The 24,263-nt window shown below is 47.8% G+C and overlaps 1 protein-coding gene across 5 annotated transcripts in view; it reads right to left on the bottom strand.

The window, feature by feature from the left end:
* The window catches only part of TMEM229B (transmembrane protein 229B), a 44,142-nt gene extending 20,212 nt beyond the window's left edge, over positions 1–23,930 (bottom strand). For 3 of the 5 annotated variants that reach the window (XM_033107234.1, XM_033107235.1, XM_033107236.1), the window contains exon 1: positions 23,444–23,622. The gene's annotated coding sequence lies outside the window, so the exon portion shown is untranslated. Of the gene's footprint in view, positions 1–23,443; positions 23,623–23,804 lie in introns of those variants that run through there. The other 2 variants (XM_033107232.1, XM_033107230.1) reach the window with 2 other exon arrangements.
* Between the last annotated feature and the right edge of the window lie 333 nt (positions 23,931–24,263).

Genomic DNA, 24,263 nt, shown 5'->3' with positions numbered 1-24,263 from the left:
TCGGCCCTGTGGAAAGACACACCAGCCACCCGGAAGCCGTATGTGACTGGGGGTGGGAGCTGGCACCAGTCCCGCATGGATGGGCAAGCAGGGTGGAACACAGAGGGGCCACCCTGTGCTGACATGGCCACCTTCCTCCCTCACCCACGCCAGGCTCTCTAAGCAGGGGTGACTCAGACCTTTTCTCCCTAAACTGACAACTTGCAAGGCAGCAGGGGAGCCGAGGAGAAGTAAAAGGTCAGAGGTTGGAAAGCTGAAATTCGCTGTGTGCACATGTGCTTGTGGGGAAGGAGTGTGAGCATGCCCTGGGTCTCTTGCTGGGACCTCTGCCCTGACAGAAGCAAAGGGCACAGAGTATGACGGGCAGTGGGCGGCTGTGCTCTGCCTTGCCTTGTCCTTCCCCCGCTCCGCTACAAGGAGCCTCCAACACTGCCCCACCCGTCCATCCTCCATCCTCTTGCCTTCCCCCAGCCTGCCTGATGGTCACCCTGGCACGTACCTGTCACCTTGAGAAAAGGGCTTTAATGGGGCATATCTGCCACCCCCACCACCCCAGCACCACCTGTGCCTGGGCAGTTTAATCCCACCCATGGGCCCTAAGCAGACCATATCAATAGCACAAATCAAAACCAAAACAGGAACAGAAACCAAAACCCACATCCTGGCAGCACAGCCTGCCAGTCGGTGGCTCGCTGCAGTCAGCCCCAGGAGCCCGTGGCTGGCGGAGGTGCCTCCCTGGCAGATGAAGCCGCAATAGTCAGAACAGTCTCCTCCAGGACCAGCCTCTCAGTGGACATCCTGCTTCCTGGTCTGCAGGCTCTTCCCCCAGGAAGCTGGTGGGGGCAGAGGAGGAGATGATGGTACAGCAGGGGTCCTACCTCTGCCTCCAAGCAACAAGCTATCCCCAGCCCCTTCCAATACTCCCTGCCCCCTTAGAGAAGGTTCCAGGCTACAGAGGGCAGGAGGCTCCTCTGTGGACTGCATGGCCTGAACCAGAAGTTTTTAGAGCATATGAATGTGTGAAGAGCCCTTATAGCAACTAACATGTGGGTAAAACTTATACTTTTTCTATCATCTCTTATGATTCTTCCAAGACTCCTGCAGGGAGGGCTGGAATTATCACTACCACTACCCCCATTTTAGAGATGACAAACAGAGTCTCAAGGCATTAAGAGATTAGGCCAAATCTATACATTTGATGCAAACCTAGGACCTCAGGCTCCAGAGTCACCCCTCTCCTTATACAGCACTCCTTCAAACTGCTTCCCATCCTAATCTCATTCTTCAGGCACATGTCTGCACACACACACTTCATTCAGTGTAATCTATTTAGTACATTCTGTGAGCTGCTTATTTATAAACATACAGCCAATTCTCTCCATCCAACTTCTCCATCAACGTGCCAAGTGCTGCTGGAAGCTTGACGGAGTAGGGAGACCACCACATGGTGTCAAGCCCCCTCTACCTGTCATCCTCTGCAGCCCATCACACCTGCTCTTCCTTCAAGACCCTGCTTCGTTCTCATTCCTTTGATGATGGAGCCATCCTCCACAGCACCCCCTCCCCCGTTATTCTATCATGGATGGTCCCACAGGACTTTGAACATCCTTCTATTGAAATATATTGTCCCATCTTAAAATTATTATGTGTGCTTCCCCCTCCATATTATGAATTCCTTGAGACCATAGAATTTCTGTTGGACGGATGGACAAGCAAGGCAGAGAAGGATCCAGCTAAATTCTTAGGTGACTGCACCATCCAGTGTTATTAACTCAACAATGATGGGGAATCTTCTCTAATTTTCATGCTCATCTTGGAGGGGCTTTCTCCCACAAAGCACCGTAAACATTGGTTTACAATGGTCAGGACTATCTCTGCAGACAAGGGAAGAAAGGAGGCTGCTCTCTCTCCTTTCTCCCACCTCTAAGAGCCATCACCTGGGTTGAGAGGTGGGGTAGGTGTCTTGGGTCTGGACAAGACAGAAGACATGTCACACGCAGAGGTCTGGGGCAGGAACAGAGGATCCCAGCCATCCCGGGAGACACAGCAGGCTCCTATATGAGCAAGGAGCCAACCTCAGGCTCAGGCCAGAGAATACAATGCCCATTCTGTTATTTCTACAATGTGCTGGCACTCTCAAAAGGCACATCCAGTTTCCATGCAAGTAGGATGCATTTCCCAAAGAGGTTTAACCAGCAGCTGCTGGCAGGAAATTCCCTCTGCATCATTCTCTCTCCTCCCTTATAACTACTTAGGGTAAGCTGGGCTTGTAGGTTTGAATCTCTGCTTCTCTGACCAGAACCTAAAAACCAAATCGACCCCCAACTCCCACCCTCATTTCTGTGGCCCGGAACCTAAGACAGGAGCCAGAAAGCAGCAGGCATAGCACTGTCCCTTTTTCTTTCCCACTCTCCTCTTCCTTAACTCTCCCTAAATCCCCCTCACCCCAGTTACCCACAAAGTAAAGAGAAGATGTCCCAAAGATGTATTGGGGATCCCTCTGGTTACTCAAAGTCCCCCAGTTCTTCCCATGTGACACAGAAGAAGTGCTTTTACTTGTCCAGCAGTGAGACCAGCCCTGAACACAAGTGGATTTGGCAACTTTCCAAACCAAGAAGTGACCACGCTCATCTACAAATGCATTTGGAATTCCAAGTCCCCCAGAAGAAAGGCTGTGTATGGTCAGCTTCCCCTGGGGAGCAAGGAAACCAGGCCCTGGGGACCTGGCTGGCATGGGGCAGGTGGGTGGAGACAGGGGATGAACCCACAGACACCCCCGCCCACTCCACTTGGCCTTGTCCCTTACTCTGTGACCCCCTGGCTCAGGGTTTGGAATCTGGGTTTCCCTGCCCCCCAGACATCTCACCACCCTGTCTTCCGTCTCACCTGGAGGCCACCCTGTCCTGTCACCCTCTTCTTCTCCCTTCCTCCTCCCCATCCAGCCCACTCTACTTGGCATGTCCCTCCCAATGTCCCGTCTGCACAAACACTGCCTGCCCATCCCCTAGACCTCGGAGGGTGGTCTCTGGCCCCAGGCCCCTCTCCTTTCACTCCCATCCCACCTCCTGGCACTGGGTAGCGACTGCTTGCTGCCTGAAAGGCTGGACAGCTGCTGGGCTCTCTAATCAGCTGCCTGGCTGCTATCCCAGAGCCAGGCATGTGTTACTGTAAAGAGCTGCCTCCCCTCCCCTTCCTCAATAATCCCCTATGCAGATCCCATCAGGCAGCAGCTGAGGGGCCCTAGAATCTTTGTCACATGAGACCAGCAACGCTCCTCCTGTCAGCTGGAAAGGGATAGAGTGGTCTCACAACCTCACCGACAAAGTAACCAAGCATTTTATTTATCGGGGTTTTCCCTATTACTGCCACACTCTTAGGGTGTCCCACAGGTTACCGCACCACACCATGCCTTTGGAGAAATGGGGACCCTCCCCTTCTGTTGCCTCACCAGTGGAGGCAGAAAGAAGTCCAGTGGGTCTTTCAGAGGACAAGCCAGGACTGCTTCAAGGGTGTGACACCCAGTGCCCTACTTTTCATAGCCAAGTCATCCCAGAGATTTCTAAACAACCAGGAGACCTAGTCCAAGAAGTCCTATGGAGGCTGGTTTGTTTATTCGAGGTATTATATTCCAGTAGTCAACAAATATTTATTGAGTACCCGCTGAAGGCCAAGCACTGTACTCGGTGTGAACAGGACAGTGTTCCTGCCCCTTGGAGCTCACAGACTGGTGGGGAGACAGAGAATGACTAAACCAGCCAATGCATACTGTAATTTCTGATTACAGTATGGCCACGAAGAAGGGGAAAGGCCTGGTAGGAGACAGAAAGAAACTGGATGTCAGAGAGCAAATCTTAAACCCCTCTAAGAGGTAGCATTTGGGCACAGATCAGAACGATGTAAAGAGACTACGCAAAGAGTTTTGGAAAAGGCATTCCAGGCACAGGGAACGGCAGTCTGTGAAAAGACCCTGAGGTAGGAGCAAGCTAAACAAAGTAGAGAAAGAGCAAGACCCGAGGAGCTAGAGTTGGTGTAATTAAGGGGTCAGATAATTCATTCCCTACCCCTTATTGCAAAAGTCCCCTGGTGGTCCCTACGATGCCAGCAGAGCCGAGGCAAAGCTCCTAGTTGCCAAGTGAACATGACCAGTCAACTGAAGATTCCCACTGCAGGCAGGGGCTGGGAACTGTGGGTCCTAGTCAGCTATTGTGTGGCACCGTATTTATCAACAAATAAAGGGAAAGTGAAATCCTATGACTGATGGCTTCTGATCAAAAGAATCTAAGTAACTTTACCAGGCCCTCTCTAGCCTGGATGCTTCACTTTAACAGGAAAGTAAATATGCCTTTTCATTCCAGCTAGTTTGTTGGGTTTTCTGTCACTTGCAATCCAGAAAATCTTGACAAACACTAGTGATTTCCCCTCATCTGGAGCACTCCTAGTTAGCACGAGGATCACATATTTGAGCTCCACCTACCCACCTCTGCTGCTGTCAAAACCAGAGGCTCTGCCCCGGGCACATAGGAAAGGGCAGAATGAGAATAAGATGGGCCAGAGGCCTAACAAGGTGGGTCAATCTCAGCAGGACGGCTCTAGCTTTGGGGGCTCCCAATCTCCCTTCTGGTCACTGCCCCAACTTTGTCCTGCTGCCTTGACTGATAGAGGGGATGACTCCCCTGACTCTTGCCATCAACTTAGCATACCTTGACTGTCTTCTGCAAACAGCACATGTGAAAACTAGTAGCTTGGAGACAAGGCACCTGCCAAGGCCAGGTAGCGCACGAATAGATTATTTTTCTACAAACTCCAGAATTACACTATGCAGTTTGATAGCCACTATCTACATGTGGCTATTTAAATTTTAATTGGCAATGAATGAATAAAATAAAACATTCTGCTCCTCAGTTGCACAGGCGGCCTTCAAGTGCTCAGTAGCTACATGTGGCTGGTGTCTACCAGTTGGACAGTGCAGACAGAGAACATGTCCATCATAGAAAGTTCTATTGGACTATATGCTTCAGCATTTACCAAGGGTGATTGGAAGGCGGCTAAACACACAGACCTAAAGCTGAGCTCCATTTTCTTGCTCTTCAAAATCCTTTCCTTCTGAACAGACAGCCCCTGCCCTGCCTCTTCCTTGGGCTCAGGCCACGTTAAAAAGGTCTGCCACTGTGAGATGAAGGGAGGGTTAACCCCTGTTCCATGAAAGTTACTGTCCAGAGTCTGAAGGGTGACTCACATCCAAGAGGCCAGGAGAGGGCCCTGGCTACTGGCAGATGAGGCCAGCTCCTCGGTCTCTGGCTTTAATTCAGTCTATGGGTGCTGCTTGGAATGTTTAAAAATTCCTAACCATTTATTGGGCACCCTCTATGTGCCAGGCAGATTTCACACTGGTCATCTCAAGACCTCTCCCCAAGTCTCAGAGGTGGGCACTAACTCTGATTTACACAGGTGGCACGAGAAATTCAGAGGTTAATGAGAAGGCAAGCACTTTCCCCCCTATTCCACACATAAGAGATGGGGACGTGTGGACAGGAACTAAGAGACTTAATTTACCTATGGCAATGGGCCACTTACAGTTGTCAATAGATTGTCATGGCAGACAGTCTCATGTGAGCTGCCCTTTCCAGCCTACTCGAGTCCACCCAAGGGCTTGGGAGAACCACCTTCCAAGGGTCTGCCCATGAAGGCCCAGTTATTGAAAGACATCACATCAGGAAGACAGGAAGACCATAGCACAGGTCAACCTGGGAAGGTGGTAGGGGTCAGAACACAGACCTATGGCATTTCTCCTGTGCAAAGAGACGAGGGGCATGATCAACATTTTGTTTTAGAAAGAGATCTGGGCCGTGAGTTCCTTATCTGTGCATCCACGGCCTGGGTAAAACTCGATATACAGTAGGGACTGAATATCCAACAGGGAAAAGGCAGAATGCAAGTCGTCCAAGAGTTAGGGAACCTGACCAAGAGGTGTGAAGGCAGGGGAACTGGGTGAAAGACCGAGGAAGGAGGTTTGTTCTGGAGGAGCTGTGACGGACGCTGTGGGCTCTCCACCTGACCCAATCTGTCCTGCAGAGAAAAGGTCAGCATACACCGGGCTGAGCACCAAATGCAGCCAGGCGCTTCCACCGTGAGCCTTAAATTCAGAAACCCTGGCTCCTCGGTCTCTCACTAGACATCTCCATCTACCTCGAAAGTACTAAGCATTGCAACGTGCTCAAAATATGGCTTCAAACAGCACTTGGGCAAGAGTAATTAAAGGGAATGTTATCTCAGTCAGTCTCTCATTAGCCTCGTAATTAGACTGCTGAAAATAATTAACATTCCTTTTGACAAAGGAAACAGAGGACCCATTACATTCATTAGGACAGCCTCAAACCAGCCTGAGCAAGGCCAGCAAGAGAACTCATCACGTCCCAGTCCCGTGGAGGACAGAGTCAGCACCCGGTAATTCAAACCAAGGCGAGACCAGCCCAGAGACCAGCTCTGGGGCATGCTGATGCACATGACAATGGGGCCCTGATGTATACATTACAAAGCACAATTGCACACGTGTACACACTCAGAGAAAAAGAACTTGAAGTAAATGCATGACTGTATCAAGATGGCAGCCAGGGGCATGGGCCTATCTCCCCCAAGGCCCTAGAAAATGACAGAAAAGGCATTTTCTAGCAAGAATAAATCTCTTACAGTGCTGAAAAACAAGAAGGAATTATATGGGTTTCCTAAAGATGGAAGGCAGACGGGAATCAACATATAGAAAAACTAAAACCCCCCAAAATAAAACCATGATATTAATAATAATAATAACTTTCACTAATAGAGCACATTTATATGTCAGACATTGTTCTACGAATTTGGGCCTGTATTATCTCATTTAACCCTCACGAAAATCCTTTGAGATAGAGACTATTATTATTCCTACTTTATAAATAAGACACTGAGGTACACAGCTTTCCCAAGGTCACAGTGCTAGCAAGTGCCAGGACTAGGATTTGAACGCAAGCAGTGGAGCTGAGGATTCTATGCTCTGAGGAGCAGCTCTGGAGGCTCTAAGTTTGGAGCCAGCAGATTGGGGGCCAAGGAGAGGCCCTGAGTGGTTGGAGATTGGATTTGGAGCAGCTGGGCAGGTAGGCCCCTCCCACCTCTCCATCCATGCTTGTGTCCTGGACACTGGGAGGGAGGCAAAAGGACACTTGCACCAGCTCCTGCCAGTCCCCAGCCCCTCCTGGCCACAAGCAGTGGCATCTGGCTGTGGAGCACAGAATCGGCATTCACATGGAGGTCACTGAAAAACCTCAAAATACAGAGAGAGGAGCACATAACCAAGACTCACCAAACATTTCACAAAAACCAAACCGTGAAAGAAGCACCAAATTTAAGAACTAAAGTTCTAGCTAGAAAACAAAATCAATGAAGTCAACAGAATGAAATGTTTTTAAAGGTGTGATTAATATCCTCTGAGGCGTAAAGAGGGGCTACTGAATCCATGAAACAAAATAAGGCTGTTAGCAGGAAAACATTAAAGATCTTAGAAATGATAGAAACACACCATGGTTAGTTATCTCTGAATCAAAGAATAGAGTGACGTCATTACAATTTTTCTTTATAGATTTCTATGTTTCTAAACTTCTTCTACTGAACATGTATTACTTTTAGAATCAGAAACTTTATTTTTTTAAATGCCTGGCCTGAGTTAGGTGCTCAATAAGATTTGGTTGCAAAGCAGTTACTTTGCAAAACAAAAGGAAGTAGATTCACTCACTCGCACACACACACACACACACACACACACACACACGCACGCAACAGACCTTGGCCCTATCCAGGCTGGTCCATAACTCATTGTCCCTCAATTGCACCATCCATGCTCTCACCTCTGAGTCTCTGCACACACAGCTCCCCTCCTAGAATGCCCTTATCTCTCCTCTCTGTTTATCCATATTTGCCTGTTCTTCAGTGCGCACTCAAAGATTAGCCTCATTAAGGAAATGTCCCTGCATCCTGTTTTACCCACCCCATCCCTCCTCCTCCAAACTCTGAAGGGCACCTGATTCTTCAGGTCATAGAACAGCTCTGGTTGAGTTGTCCTGTGGGGGTCACAGTACTGACAACTTTTATGCCCTTTACATTTCAGTAAGTCCAAGTCTTGTCTCCCCAACTCTATACTAGGCTCATTAAAGAGACCAAGTGGGCTCAACCTTCTCTTCATACCCCACTGTGTCCTATAAAGCTCAGAGGCTTTTGCAAGAACATTCTCATGTCAGTTGAGTGAATGACGACTGAGCTTCTGTTCCTGGTGGGAGTAAGAAGAGGAAAACTATTGTGAAGATGTGGTTATTCAACAGGGCTGGGCCCCGCACAGAACATGGGCAAGGCCCTCAGAAATAGGCCACCTGGTCCCAGACAGCTTTGAACTCCCACACCATGGTGGGATCCAGAAATACCTGCAAACCCAGAGAGGATGGTTGGTATATCCAGGATGAAATGCTGATAAAGAGCAGGATGTTTATATGGTCTTAAGGTATCTCCCCACAGACCGCTTATTAGTAGAAAGGGAAAATAATAAATGCACAGTGAGGAAACTGGACAAAATCTTGACTGAGTGTGATCAAATTTCATCTCACACATAAGGGGCAGATGGACATCCAGTGCTTCTGGATGTAATATACTAAAAAGGATGTGGTATATCCCAGCTGGGAATGTATAAGCGAGAGTCTAAACATGAGGCAACATCAGACAAATCCAAAGGGAGAACATTCTGTGTCTTTAATTTAAAGGGGAAGGAGGAGGCTATATTCTTCAAAAATGCCAATGTCATGAAAGGCAAAGAAAGGCAGAGAAACTAGATTAAAGGAGACATGACAACAAAATGCAGTATGGGATCCTAGACTGGATCCTGTACGGGAGAGGGAAAAATGACATAAAGGACATTACTGGGTCAATTGACAAAACTGGAATACAACCAGCAGATGATTATAAAACAATATCCTTATTCCTAAGAAAACCACACTGAAACATTTAGAGTTAAAGGGCCATGATGTAGGCAACTTACTCTTAAATAGTTAAGAAAATAAGAGAGAGAGAGAGAGAGAGAGACAGAGAACATAATGATAAAGCAAATGAGATAAAATGTTAAAAACAGTGAATCTGGATAAAGAGTACACGGGTATTTTGTACTATTCTGGCAACTTTTCTGTAAGTCTGAAATTACTTTTCAAATAAGTTTTGAGAAAAAAATAACAAGGGGCACCCTTCCATTAGGGAGAGGGTGGATGGAGAAAACAGCGAGGGTGAATCCAGGGAGGGCATTGGTCATCACACGTCTGCAATGGGCACAAAAATTCCAGCTTTGCCCAAATATCCCTCATTTCCTCTCCCAGTTTGGCCCTTCCCTCTTAATAACTTTTTCATGGACTTAATCTTCCTCTCATAAGATCAGCAATCTTCTAGGAAGCCTCCCTACTAATGCCAGAGGACAGGATTAATTAACCTTTGGGGTCTATTCTTGTAAGTAATTAATATTTTCTGAAAATGTTTTGACATCTATTTTGTTCACGAGCCCATAATAATGAGGCAAGTTAGATTTGTTCAGCCTCCTCGGGGTTTTATAAGGTATTTCATTTCCCCCCAAAATGTTGTGGGTAGTCCTATTCATACTGCCTAACTTAGGCTTTAGGCCCCATTCCTCCCTTCTGAGATCTCACGCAGGCTTTCTAGGCTGGATGCCCCATTTCCCACACCACTATCACCATCACCGGTGTTACTCCAAAGGAACCCCCCTTCCCTACCCCACACACAGGCACAGTTCCCTCCCCAGGTTCACTGTCTGTCACAGCTGGGTGTAGTCACTTTCAATAACTCACAGCCAGACAGAGACTCTTTAAGCAGCCTCACTGCAGGCTAAAGGGAATCAAGCAAACCATCATATTGTACAAATTCATTTACTTATTAATTCAGAAATCCTTACATGCATTTTTCATGTGCAGACTCCGCAATGCTAACTATGTTGGAATATGAAAGCTGAAGCATAACAACAGTGGGGCTGGTTGTTTTTAAAACACTGGTAATATAAAATCTTGGAAATTCAGGGTGGCCAGATGGCTCAGTTGGTTAGAGCGTGAGCTCTGAACAACAGGGTTGCGGGTTCGATTCCTACATGGGCCAGTGAGCTGCGCCCTCCACAACTAGATTGAAGACACCAATCTGCCACTGACCTACCGGAGGGGCGGCCGGATGGCTCAGTTGGTGAGAGTGCAAGCTCTCACCAACAAGGTTGTAGGTTCAATTCCCACATGGGATAGCGGGCTGCGCCCCCTGCAACTAAGATTGAAAACGGCGACTGGACTTGGAGCTGAGCTGCGCCCTCCACAACTAGATTGAAGAACAACGACTTGGAGCTGATGGGCCCTGGAGAAGCACGCTGTTCTCCAATATTCCCCAATAAAATTAAAAACTAAAAACAAACGAACAAAAAAATCTTGGAAATTCTACTGTAATACCAAATACCAGAAAACTAATAATAATAACTTATATTCTGATGGTGCTTTTTACTTAAGTGAGCCCTTTCAAGTTCATCTCATTTTTTATGCATTCATTAATATGTTCATTAAACAACTACTCAGTGTCTACATCATGCCTCCAGGTATATGCAAAGACCACAGAGGCAAAGACCCAAGCCCTGGCCACAGGAGGCTGACATTCTAAGTGGTCCTGGATTGCCCCACTGGCCCGCCCACTGGACACATGCATAGGGTACGGCCCATGATTTTAAATAATTTTAAAGCAGAGAAAATAATGAGAGGGAAGCAAAAAGAAGCTATTGTGGCTTCATTGCACAAGTAAATGTTGTTTTTAAAATCATGATTTTATATTATCACTGAGAACTACATGAATTTATTTTTCATTACTTGTAGGACCGTAAACTGGTCAGTGCTGAGGGCCTCTAAAGGTTTTAATCGGGCACAAACAGTAAGTAAAGGTTACAGTCCTAAATGCCAACAAGGGTCAGGCAGGCAACTCAAATTAGTGAAGATGGGAGAACTATTGAGAAAGCAGGACAATCAGTACTGGGTGAGGGATTTATTGGGTGGGGGTGAGAGAGAGGAAGGAGGAAGGGTGACACCCAGACTTCTCACTTGGGCAATGGTGGTGTCATTCCCTGAGAGGAGAGGATACCAGACGAGACTCGAGATGGAGGTATGCACAGTGAGCTGCTGCGTTTTAGATGTTCTAAGTCTGAGATGCCTGCGGGACCCTGTGGGGGCAGGTCTGGGACCCCAGCTGGACGGAGCAGCACAGAGGAGGAGCATGCTGGCAGAAGGTGGGAGGGGTGACATCCATGGCTGTGAAGAGCCCTGAGGAAGGGCCAGGGAGGCAGGAGGACACCCAGGAAAGGACCCTGGCAAGGAAGTGAGGCAGGAGAGTTTGGCGGAGAGGTGGTCAATTGCAGAGGCAAGTCAGACAGGGACTAAAGAGATTTAGCAGCACGGAGGTCACTGGGGACCATTTAAGGAGGAGGAGTGACTGCATAGGTAGGTGACTGAGATAGGGTATAGGGATAACTCTTGAGAAATTTGCTTGTGAAGGAGAAAGAAAGCTGCTGGAGAAGCAGCGTTGAGGAGGGTGTACTTTCCCCCTCCTTCCCTTCCTTCTTTCCTAATTAGAGAGACCTCAGGTTGTTTAAATGCTAAGAACAATCACAGTGAGGGAGAGTTTGTCAGTGGGATACACGTTATGGGGTACACATGGATGCTCTGGCTGTCCTGAGGCCGTGGAGGGGCGCACAATGAGCCACAGTCCTGACGGCCAGCAGAACATGTGTGGCATTAAATCCTCTTTACAGAGAGGAGACCGTGACATCGGGAGTTAAGGTCACACAAATATCAAGGCTCTCTAACCCAGACCTAGGACACAGGTCTCCCAGTTCTTGGTTCTGGTCCCTCTTCCAGACCAGTAGTTCTCAATGGGCCCCCCCCCGGGGTAGGGGGCTCTCTATCAGCACCACGGTGGGTAGGGAGTACCACAGGCACTGCCAGACATCCTACAATTTCCACAACAGCCCACAAAAGAACTCTCCCAAGTGACTTTAGAATGGTCCACCGAACATTCAGAGGTGAAAAGTCCATTTGTAATTATCTGCATCTAGAAATAAACACAGAAGATTTTTGTACGGTTTTAACATATACTGAATTGTCCAGGAATGCCACTGGAGTACAAATCAAGGGATACTATACTTTATGTTCTTTGGAATTTTACCGAGAGTGGTTCACCATTTTGGAAAATCCCATCAACCTCAGCAGCACCTCTCCTGGTATTGGAGTCACTCACACCACACACCTGTATCTTGTAGGTATTTGTGGCTGTTACGTTCTCAGGAACTCTATGTATAGGTTCAAGCATCAGACCCCTTCCTTCTGTCTTCTGTGTAGTCATGCCCAAGCAATTACTGCTTAGAAAATGTGATATTGTATTATAACTAACTTGTCCCTTGTTTCTCTTTTTTATTGCAGTTAAGGCATTTTACTGATATTTTTAAACTTATACAAATAGGTAGGTCATATTACCTATAAATTTTATTCAAGGTAATTAGGAGGGATTACAAATATTTGCTAAATAAAAAGGGGGCACCATTCTATATCGTGTGCCCCTAGAAGCAAGAGAAACTGTAGTGCTAAGGGGAACGAAGGGGTGAGCAGAATCGGGGTGGCTTCAAATGATCAATCCCACACAATAAATTCAATGGTCTTTTACAGGTATCTACATGAAGCTTGTGAGTGAGGGGTATACGGACAATGTGGTAAATCTATAGGGCTTAAGAAAACTATTCAATTGGGCACCTGTGGGAAATTTCATTTCTACGATGAATTTAAATTATACCTTATCTTAGCATTTTCCAGCATAATGACAATAAGTAGAAGACCACAAGTCATCTGTAAGGGCCATGGGAAATAATAAATGGTTCAACATCCAGAGGCAAAGATACGTAGACATCAAAGACACGGGTGCCAGGCTTGGTCTGGAGAGTATCATCTTAATGGATGAGAAGATGAGTAAACAGTTTGTAAGAGGATGCTTAAGGATATGTATGTATTTATGGAAAACGCTATAGTGCAAGGAATTGTGGACAGCAATAGGTAGAGAGAAATGATCTCAGAGGACCTCCAGTAGGTTAAATAGGCAGGCCAGATATCCTCAGGGCCCAGACTCTGAGAGGGGCTGGTTATTTAATGGTGGGGGAAAGGAGGCCTAAATTCCCACGGGAGTGCCCATGACTGCCAATCAAGGACAAAGAGAAAAGAAAAACAAAAGATGTAGCTTTCAATCAAGAGGTGGTAGCGAACGTGTCCTCCCCAACCTAAGGACCCTGAAGCCCAGGGAGAAAGGAAGGGAGCAAGCAGCCTGCTGGCTTGGAATGTTAACGGCAAGTCCAGGAACGGGGCTCTCTGAGCCTGGCTCTTCCACGAACACTCTGCCACCTCTCCTCTCAGTTTCCTCACCAGAAAAATGAATGGGACACGTTAGATTCCATCATTGTACATTTTTCTACAATTTTCATGTTTTTATAGGAGCCTTTGTAAATTTTTTTGAAATGTTTAAACATCAGGTCAAAGCAGCTATAGGAGTTAACAGACTGACTCTCAAACGAGTAGCTGTACACCTAAATTTCACTTGGGTTTAGGGATTCCAAAGAAACACCTACAAGTAGGAAGCACATCCAGGAACCTGATTACAAGTCTCTTTGGGTCTGAGGGTCTGAGGCAGCACCCCTCCCCACATCAAATACATGAACATTTCTGCAGCTACATCTCTGAATATCCATACTCTGCAGAGCAGATAGACAACCAGTGGCCAAGTCAGGTTTTGCTATCACACGAGTTAAATAAAAGCTTTCAGTTTTAGAATGTTTCAGATTTTGAAATGGTGAGTCTTAATAGTATTACATAGCTTTCTTATTGAAAAAAAGCAGCAAATTGGACCCCAAATGTTTGTTATAAACTTATGCAGAAAAGAGAATCGCAAAGTCTTCACTGGTGATCTCCCAGCAGAAGGTGATTTCTGAAAGTCAATCAAGCCCAGAGCAGACACAAGCAGCATTTCCCACCAGCCAACCAACTAATAATATTAGGTTGGTACAAAAGTAATTGTGGTTTTTGTAATTATTTTTAATCTTTTAAACCACAATTACGTTTGCACCCACATAATATTAAACACCGTCTGTGTATAAAGCCTTGTGCAGAGTCCTAGGGAGGTAGTAAGACATACAAGACACAATTCCAGCCCTCAAGAACTTAAAAGTCAATGGGGGCAAGAAGGTAAACATAAATCACAGAATATTGAAAACTGAAGGGTTTTCAGTTTTCAGAAGCTAATCCATACCATACTTTAGAAATGATGGAAACAAGGTTCAGAGAAGTCGAAGGCCCTGTATAAGTTAGTAACAGGCAGGCGGTTAACGGCAGGCAGAGATCACAATCTGGGTTTGCTAACTGTTCTGCAATGCTCCTTGCATAAAAGCACATAATCGTTGCCAATTTAGTGATGAAATTACAAGAGGAGTAAAAGATCCCAGCTGAAGTGGTTTGGGTCAAATACATCTTTGCAACAAAGATGAACGCTGACTTTTAAACGGACTTTGGCTTGGGGAGCCAGCAAAGCAGATAAGGGCCCTCCAGGCAAGGAAATAAATGAGGTACGGGGTGGGCGTGTTGATGGCCGGTTAGCCGGCCATGTGGATTAGGCTCTGGTTAGGATACAGGAGGAGTCCTTGGAAAAGCAGCTAAAAGCGATGCGTGGAGAGCTTGAATGCCAGAGTGAAGACGCAAAAATTATGTCCTGAGGCAGCATTTCCCAATCTTTTGCCTTCTGACTGCATGGCTTGCCGTGGCTGCCTTTTACCCTGTGGAAGAGACACAGCCTAGTGGTTTAAAAGTGTACACCATAGGGTCAGATCTTCCCACTTTGTATCCAGCTCAGATGCCAACTGTGTACCTTGAACAAGCTGCTTAACCTCTCTTTTAGACTCAGTTTACTCATTTGCAAAATAGAGATAATACAAGTACCTCCCTCATGAGGGTTAAATGAAAGAGCATGCTTACTGCACTGAAAACGGTACCTGGTAGTATAAGTACTCAATATGTGTTAGATGTTGTTAACATTTTTATTGAAGTTAAATTTTTAGTTAGATATGAGGGTGCCAAAAAATTGTATACACATTTTATGAAAGGAAAACTGTATTAAAATTGTAATACTCAGTGGACAGTTGGCTCAGTTGGTTAGAGTGTGAGCTCTGGGCAATAGGGTTGCCGGTTCGATTCCCACATGGGCCAGCGAGCTGCACCCTCCGCAACTAGCATGAAGACAAGGAGCTGCCGCTGAACTCCTGGGCGGCCAGATGGCTCAGTTGGTTAGAGCGCGTGCAACTAAGATTGAACAACAGCAACTGGACTTGGAGCTGAGCTGCGCCCTCCACAACTAAGACTGAAAGGACAACAACTTGACTTGGAGCTGATGGGTCCTGTGGGAAAAATGAAATTGTAATACTCAATATATACCAACAACAAAAGATGAATACAAGTCACGTTTGACTTCTACACTCACAAGAGGTGCTCAAAGTGGTTACCATCAGTGTCCAGACCCTTCTGATTACAGTGAACTACTGCTTGGGCAACATAGACCTAAGTGTCCACTTGTATACATTTTTTTGGCAGCCCCCGTATATACCATAGCCTTGTCCTAAGTAATAATATCCGTGGAAATCATGGATGACAGTCATGGTTTTAATGATACACATATAACCAGATGTTAAATCTAAAGTCTTAACTAAGGCACCAAGTACAACAGAGCTGATGTTCCCCAGCAATGAGAGAGGCTTCAACAGGACCACTCTGGAAATTTGATGTCTGACCCTGCACATGGGAGGACAGCGTGGACTGGCCTCTGACCCCCACCCAAGACGTCCACGGTGTGAGACACAGGCTGCCCGTCTGCTATCCGAGGAGCCACAGAAGATGGCTGAGCTGTGGGGGCAGAAGGGCGTCAGCAAGCACTGCCAGGTTCACTGCACCAAAAAATATGGGATTGTTTCCTTGGACTAATATGGCCACATGCAAGAGACTGTTGGTATTAACATAAGGTCAGAGCACATCTTGTCCAAGAGGGCCCCTCGGTCAGACTGAAGGACCTTAGCCAAAACTGGCTGAAGGTGCATCACTGGATTTTAGGGGCTGAGGAAAGAATTATAATCTAGAATAGAGGATAATTTGCTCTTTTCGAGACAACTAGAAGTGAATGATCCCAGCAACTGAGGGCAGAGCAGGGGAGTCTCTGAGAAACCATGACCACAAGAGAAAGAATCAGCATTAAATACCTGCCAGGCCCAGGAAGCTGGAAAACAACAGTGCTGGCCAAGTGAGCATTTTCCTGTCCTCCCCATCCCAGTGACAAAGGACTAGACATATTCAATACTTAATTGTGACTTAAAGTGACCACAGAAACTGCTACTACCTAAGAATGACCCAAGAAGGTATGGAGCCTGAGTTTTCATCCTAGGGCAAGAAAAGAGCTAATCCCACCTAATAAACATTAAGGGACAGTGGGAGACAAAATTAAGTCGCTTTACGAGCACATCCCAATGAGTCATGTTTCTTTACACTCATTAGAAACATGGCTATTAAAATGGAATGTTTGTCCCTATACCAACTAAAATCATCTCTCATATTCCCATTGGTATGATAACTACCATCAGAAATAACTAGTATGGGGCAATAAGGAACTAAGGGAAAAAAGCAAGGCAGGCAGGGACAGAAAAGATTGGTTGTGGGGGTGGTCAGTGGGAACTCATTTGCTCCTCAACTTTGAATATGATAAAATGAAAATAGGAGATTGTATCAATGGATAGCCGAGGGTCCTTGGATAAATGGCTTTGTTCAAAGGGAAATCCAGATGACCCACTTCCATGAACTGAGAAGCTGTGACTCCCTGAGTTCCTAAGCTGAGCTTAGGGTATGAGCTCGCTTTTCAGGTAGAGCAAGAGCAGCAAAGAGCAGGCTTGCTCTCAGTAGCACTGAGTCACGTGGAAAGCATCAGCCAACATTCTCAAGTCCTGGAGCCCTGGGGGGATCCTGGGCTGGACCAGGCCCCGGAATCTGCCAAATCCAAGTGCAGAACATAAAACACCAAAGTACAACTTCTCTGCTGCCTTCACTTGGGGACAACTGGGGAAAGCTAGGGGAGTATGAAGCTTAAGTTTTAAGACAAGATATAACGGGTGCTCCCCATGGTTTAGGATATGAAGAGTACAGACCTCTCAGCTGCCCCCTTTGAACAGTCAAAGGTAGGATGACCCGACCCAGGCCCCCTCACAAGAAGGGATTTACTCCAGCTCTGGCTTTACCCCTTAGCTTCCAATTTGGCTTCTTTCTTCTGGGGTTTCTCCTTCAGTCTCTGCTCTCCCAGCTCTGACTTCCTACAGTTCCAGACCAGCTGAGTTATGCCCTGAGAAGGGACCAAATTAAATAGATTTTGTTGGATCATCCAGCATTATCACTGGAAGAGATATTAGAGAATCTCTTCCAACATTCTTATTTTACAGATAAGGAAACTAAAGGCCCAAGGACTCATGTGACATGCCCAGAGTCACTGAGCTGAGACAAGAATCCAAGTTACCTGACCCCTAGCACAATGCTCCATTATATGCCATCGTGCTAACTTTTAAAGTGTGTCAGCTCCCTTTTTCCAAGCCACCACCTCAACCTTCATTCTTCTTTCACAGACACCTCAAAATGGTAGAAGAGCTTCATCAGGTTTAACTTGCCTGGAACAAACAAGGTTGGAAGAGATGAGAATCATCTCAACGAACTAACTGGTCACCTTTGAATGGAGTAATCAATGGCCACAAATACTTTCACAGAAGAACGGGAGAGTATAATAATTGCTCTACTTTGCAGAGTGTACCTAGGACCCAGAGTCATGATCAGGTCTCCACAGATGGACTGTAATTATGGGCAGGGGAAGGCCCCGAAACTAGGTTGGAAGATGAGGACTGGAGTCAAGAATCTGAAAAGATAAGCTACTATGACTAGTGGCAATAGGGTAACAGAAAGAAAAAAATGCTGCCCAGAAAGCCTGTTAAGCATGAGAAAAAAACTGGCATCAAAAGGAAATGGGGTTTATGAGATACATCCTATGCCAAGCAGAAAGTCTGTTCTCCTTACAGTAACTCCCAGGCCATCTGGTCTACTTCCCCAATGCAGGGTACCGACCTTTTTCTTCTTCCCAAACATTCACTGGAATGTTTTTCAAATAAGAATCTGGACTTCCACCTCCTTTTTCACTAGCTGTATTTAATCCACAGCAGCTCTCCTTCTTGTAGCTTAACTAATAATAGTACCTCCACTTTTACCTTCTCGCCAACATTTGCCCCATCATGTAATACATAGAACACAATAGAATCAGACAGATCTCAGGTCAAATTGCAACTTGGACACCTGCTAGCTGTGTGACGTGTGCAATCACTTTAGCTTTCAGAGCCTCAGTTTTTCCAGCTGTAAAATGGGGATAATTAATAGTAGCTACCTCATTGCTGTGAGAGAAGGAGAATATATGTGAAGTGTCTAGACCAATGCCTGGCATACAGTAAGTATTCAATAAATGATGGTTGTCATTGTTATTATTGCTATGATCACTGAAGACTGCTGAAGCTCCATTTGTGGAATTAAGGCTCAGAGAGCCGAAATGGGTTGTCCAAGGTCACACAGCAAGTCAGGAAGTGATCCCAGATTTCCTGATTCCAGAAGCTTTTGCCAATCATCAGTTCCTATGCAAATGACATCATTGCCCAATGACCTAGAAATCTGGGTCTCTGATCATATCCAAGTACCACTGCTGATGATTTAATAAACAATCACCATGTGCTAGAAACTGTGCAGGCTATATGTAAGCTTTAAGGCATGTCCAGATCAGCATAGGACAGTAATCTCCCTTTTTATGGCTGGCAAAAATCCAAGTACAAAACAAAAATGTGGAGTCGCTGCTGTGTCGTCCAGTGGTGATTAATATTTCTGGTCCATATTTAAGAAGGTAGATGAAAGTAATACAAATGCCCTGGATGCCTTATTCCTAGCTGTGGAAAGGCGTTTTGATTAGGAATGAGAGGGAGGGAGGGTCCTAGAGGATAGGGACTAAAATGGGGTCTGGCCAAGGATAGCTGTGAAAAAGAAGACCAGGGTTAAGCTAAAAAATAGGTCCTTACCATTGCTCCAAAGAATGGCAGTTATTGTCTACAAGGTGGACTTCCTGTTGCACCAGGGCCTGTCCCTCCACTGACGGTACAAGCAACGAAACCATGGAGCCCCAGGAAGCACATTTTATCTCGAAGCATGAATCATCGCTCAGAAGCCCAGCAAAGAATCCTCTCTTTGTGGCCCTTCAGTCTCCTTCTTGGCTGGCATCCCTAGCTCCTCGGGGCTGGTGTCAAGGCCTTACGAAAACTCAGGGTGAGTGCCCTTTCTGATGAAAACAGACCATTTCAGAAACTCATGTGATGGGGTGCCTCTTAAAAACTGAAAGGAAACAACGTATGAATGAACCAGCTAGAAGGCATTCATCATTCAAGTCTAACTGCAGAAGCAGTCAGAAATGGCTAATCCAGTGCGTTCTGAATGCAGGGCTTCTGGAGTGAAGGGAATGGCAGAAAGTGCACTCTGATTAGGCCCTCTTATCTATTAGATTTCCCTACATTAAGTTAGGATTTGACAATGCAAGTCTTATTTTTTTAAACTGCTGGGCTTCTAGAGGATGAAGCAGCAGGAAGGAGCCATCTGAGAACCCAAGTCTGGCCCATGTGGACTGTGTGCCCTAATTTCAAGGACACTGTCCCTTCTACAATACCCGCTACATTGGGCGCCATCGGCCCTGAAAGCATATCAGGCTCCCTGTTGGGGATCCAGCACAGCGAAGGATAATGGAGAGCTGGATGTTCAGAAACAAGAATTGGCAATGACTTTGGTTCCTCCTCAAATGGCCACACTGGATGGTAACCGACCCCAAAGGTAGAAGCAACAACATCAGTAGAGGGTGGAACCATCCTTCAGAGGAGCTAAGGACCAAAATCATTCTGTGACCTTTACCCCACTAAATTTATACAGAGGGGAACTGAGGTTAAAATGAACACTGAGGACAGCCTTAGGGCAGAGGAGAGCGAGAGTCCACACCTGCAGGATGGATGTGAGCAAAAGGAAGGGAGCAGGCCATCTTTTTTATCTGGAAATGTGACAAAATTACATACGCAGCCTCAGTTCTATCTATGGATGTGAGTTGCAGGGGTGAAAACCACTTCCTTTTCCTTGAATCACATCAGCATGAAGCATTCCACAGCTCAAAGTCTGAGGCAAATGTACATCTGAAACCAAGCACATGGGTGCCTAAATTCTGACAGCACATCTTTATCTCATAATGAAAAAGTATAACCCCTGGGTCTCCTGTGTCTAAACACTCTTAAATCCCAGGAAAGGAAAACTTCCCCAGCACAGACATTCACACACACCACAGCCAGTGTGCCAACTCTCAATGTGACTCAGTTTCCTTCAAGGAAACTCATAACCAAACGTGCCACCTCTTTGTCTTTCCCCAGAAATCAGCTTACACTTTAGTTTTCAAATACAAAGCCTCTGGTTTCTGAGAGGTAATGGTGGAGTCAACAGAAGACCTGACCAGAAAGGCTAAATGTCTTCTTACTCAGAACATCAGAATCCCTTCCAACATTCCCTCCTTAGCCAGGTGTTGCCACAAAGGGAGCTGAGAGTTTGCCAAGTCAGAAATTATCCACACCTTAAAAGGAATGTTCCTGCAATGAAAAAAATAAAACCCAAACTATCTTGTCTGTAAATTGGGGGTGAGGGGAGGAGGGAGGAGGAAAGGAAAGGGATACAAATTTAAAAACAGCCAGGCTATGTGAGGGTTAGATTTCCCTTCGCTCAAGGACAGCCAGATCTGATATGGCTTCTGATAAGACCAAGCAGCTTCACTTTACTACCCTCACCCAGGTCTCAACTTATAACATCAGTGTCCCCAACATCATCAGAGACCCTTCTCAGAGCTTGCAGGGTGACCATCACTAACATCCAGACTGGACACCGTCTACCAGGAAAATCTTACTGGGAAGGAGCTCTAAGACATCAGGAGAGCAGAGGCAGAAAGACACTTGCTGCCCAGGTGCTGCAGCAAGGGCCTTTCTGATTAAAACACATACTTTTAAAACCAACACTGAATTTTCCTAGTCACACAAGCTGTAATTTAGCCCTTTCCCCAAAAATGACACCTTTCTCTTTAGAAACAATACGTAAATCTGATACAAGAGAAACAAACACAGTGTAAGACTTCCTAACTCATTTAACATCTTTTATTCAAGGACCTGAGGCTCTTAAAATCACCTTACAAATATAAAAAGTCATGCCTCATCACTTTCAAAGAGGAATTCAAAAGGAGTATTATTTTCCCATCTTACAGTCAGCACATTTGAGGAACAATCCATGGAAAATCCCCTTGTCACACCATTGGGGGTGGAGAGGTGAGCCGTCCGTATCTTTATGCTCAGCTCTGAATGAATAGCTTGGGATAAACCCAGTAGGGGCTGAGCAATAACCATTCATCTCTGCCCATTTAGAAGTAGGGCTGATGGTGCTCTCTGGTCGAGCACCTGCATCTGACTTCAACCACAAGTTCCAGGAACACAGCTCTACAACTCAGGTGTTTCTTTTTCTCCTGCTACCCCTTAGTAGTCCTGGAACCTCCCTCACTCCTGTACCTTTCAGTGGTCAAAGTCAACACTAAGTCAGCTTGCCATGTCCCTCCACGAGCCAGATATATAAGTTGGTCCAGCCACTGTCTCCCCAGTTACCCAACTCTGTCCCCAAATACAAAGCCTTAGGGAGGAGGGCCAAGCCTCATCTCAGCCCACCCCTCCATGCTTCTACAGCAAGGTGTCCTGCATACCCACCCCTGGCCCAACCACTGTGTCATTAGCTCATCCACAGGAACAGGCAGGAGAGTCACCCAGCAGTCCAGTTACCCCACTCCCACCCCCGCCCCAGTACCTTCTGTCTCCACAGGCAAGCAGATGTAACTCTGCCTTGCAACCGGGGGAAAAACCAACTCTTAAAAGGGCTGTCCTTTCTAAGAGAAAGAAAGGCAATGGGCAGTCCTACCACAGGATGGAATCTGGTGGTCACATACAAATGGCTTAGATCTGGAGGTACCTCATTCCTGGAGACACAAGGTGCTGGGAGCTGGGACCTAGCCCAATTGTTTTCTAAAGAGAAAGACACTGTACTACCCACAGGGCAGGCCATTCAGCCCTCCGTTTGACCCTTCTTCCTGGTTATAGCAAAGAGAAAACCCAGGCCTCCTGATGACCAGAGTCTGAAGGCCAGAGTAACAGCTAATTTGTTACTATGTGCTGAGAACACATGAGAATTGAGGAGCAGAGCCCCCAAGGTTACACTTGTCCAGCTTCTCTGGGTCCTGCTCTTTTCCTCCTGGGAGGGCATGAAGCGGCATGTGAACAACTTGCCCCCTAGGCTCTGTAACCAAACATCACCCCAAGGAAACTGCAGAGAAAGAGGGAGACAGTCCTGAGAGGGAAGAGAAGGGGTCAGTTTCTGACTGGACATAGAAAGAGGGAAAGGAAGACACCTGGAAAAGAGGCCAGTGTCTCCTTGCCTGGCCGGTGAACAGGGATGTAATGGTCCCCATCCCAGCCCTGCCTCTCCCACTGAGGACTGGAGATCAGGGAGGGCAGATGGAGGGGTGGGAGCCAGGGGGCTGGGCCGGGCCCTAGGGTATGCCATCACCTAGTCCACCATCACCTAGTTTTTCCATACACCCAGGAGAGAAAGGCAGCAGGGTCATCTTTGCACGGTTCCCTCCCCTTCTGGAAAGTCCTCAGCCTCAAACTCAGGAGGGAGGGTCTGTGGTTCCCACTCCCAAGCCCTGGCTCCCTAGTTTCCACCCAGACTGGCGCCCCGCTTCACCCTCCGGAGGCTCCTAAGGGTTGCTCTCTGCCTGGAGGAAGGGAGTTGTCAACCTTCTGCTGCCGGAGATCCCAGGTTGGTCCCTTCCCCTCGCGTGTCCCCGACACCCCTTTGTTTCAGGCGGGGAAAGTTGCCAACGAGCACCCCTTCCCCAACACGCCCCCCTGTGCGCCCATCCCCCTCAGGGAATCCAAGCGCGGGCACACCATCTAATCAGCGGCTAGATCTGGAGCCGGGGCAGCCGCTTCGAAACCGAAAGCAAAGAGGAAGCGGGATGGGGCAGGGGCCCCATCCCGGTCGCCTGTGTTCCCCATCACCACCATCGCCCGCGACCCCCGCACTCGGCGCTGCCCGCCCCGCGGAGCCACCTCTCCGGGCGGCGGAAAGGCCTCTCTGCGGGCATCGGGGGCACCTACCAGTGCGGGGTCGCGGCCGCCGGCAGCGGCAGGGCAGGGCCGGCCGCCTGCCGGGCGCAGGTGCGGCCAGGAGCGCCGTCAACCGGCCTCGCTCCCGCTGCTCCTCCCGCGCCGGGACTCCGGGCGCTCTCCTGCGCCGCCTGCTCCCCGCCCCCACGCCCGGCGCTCAGGCTCCCCCCTCCCGGAGTTGCCAGCCGTGCCTCCCCCACATCGCCGGGCCTCCCCTGCCGCTTCTAGTACAGCATTGTGAGTCGGCGCCCGCCACGGTGGCGCGGGGGCCAGGGGACTGCAGCCGCCGCTGCCCGGGCCGGACAGAGTCCCCGGCGGCAGCGGCGGCGGCGGCGGCGGCGGCGGCACTCACCCATAGTACGGATGCGGTGCAAACTGCACATGCTCGCGTCTGACAGGCGCCCAGCCTCCCGCCCTGCTTAACTCCTTGCTTGCCCTCTCGCTCGCCGCGTGCGCTACCCCGTTGACCCCCAAGCCTCCCGCAGCCGGGAGTCTGCCCTGCCCCGGGCGCCTGGAAGCGCGCCCTCTGCCAGAGCCGCTGCGCAGGTGGCTGCAGTGCAGAGCTCCTAGGCCCTCCCGGCCCCTGCCAAACTACCTGCATTTGAGGGGTCTGCAGGAGCCGGGAGGAGAGGGCTAGCCGGGTCCCCTCACCTCCGCGCTTGTAGGAGTTGTGGGGACTGCGTGTACAGCATCCACTGTGGGTATCCTGCAGGTTCCGGCTAACTGAGGGCCATGGGCCACATGGTGTTGCAGACCAACTATGTGCCAGCATGGTGTTCTGTGCGGTCTATCCATTGAAACTGCCCTGCAA

Source organism: Rhinolophus ferrumequinum, chromosome 6, assembly GCF_004115265.2.
Source record: "Rhinolophus ferrumequinum isolate MPI-CBG mRhiFer1 chromosome 6, mRhiFer1_v1.p, whole genome shotgun sequence".
NCBI lineage: Eukaryota > Metazoa > Chordata > Mammalia > Chiroptera > Rhinolophidae > Rhinolophus > Rhinolophus ferrumequinum.
Note: the sequence above shows the minus strand (reverse complement) of the source record. Positions and strands in the feature narration are given on the sequence as shown.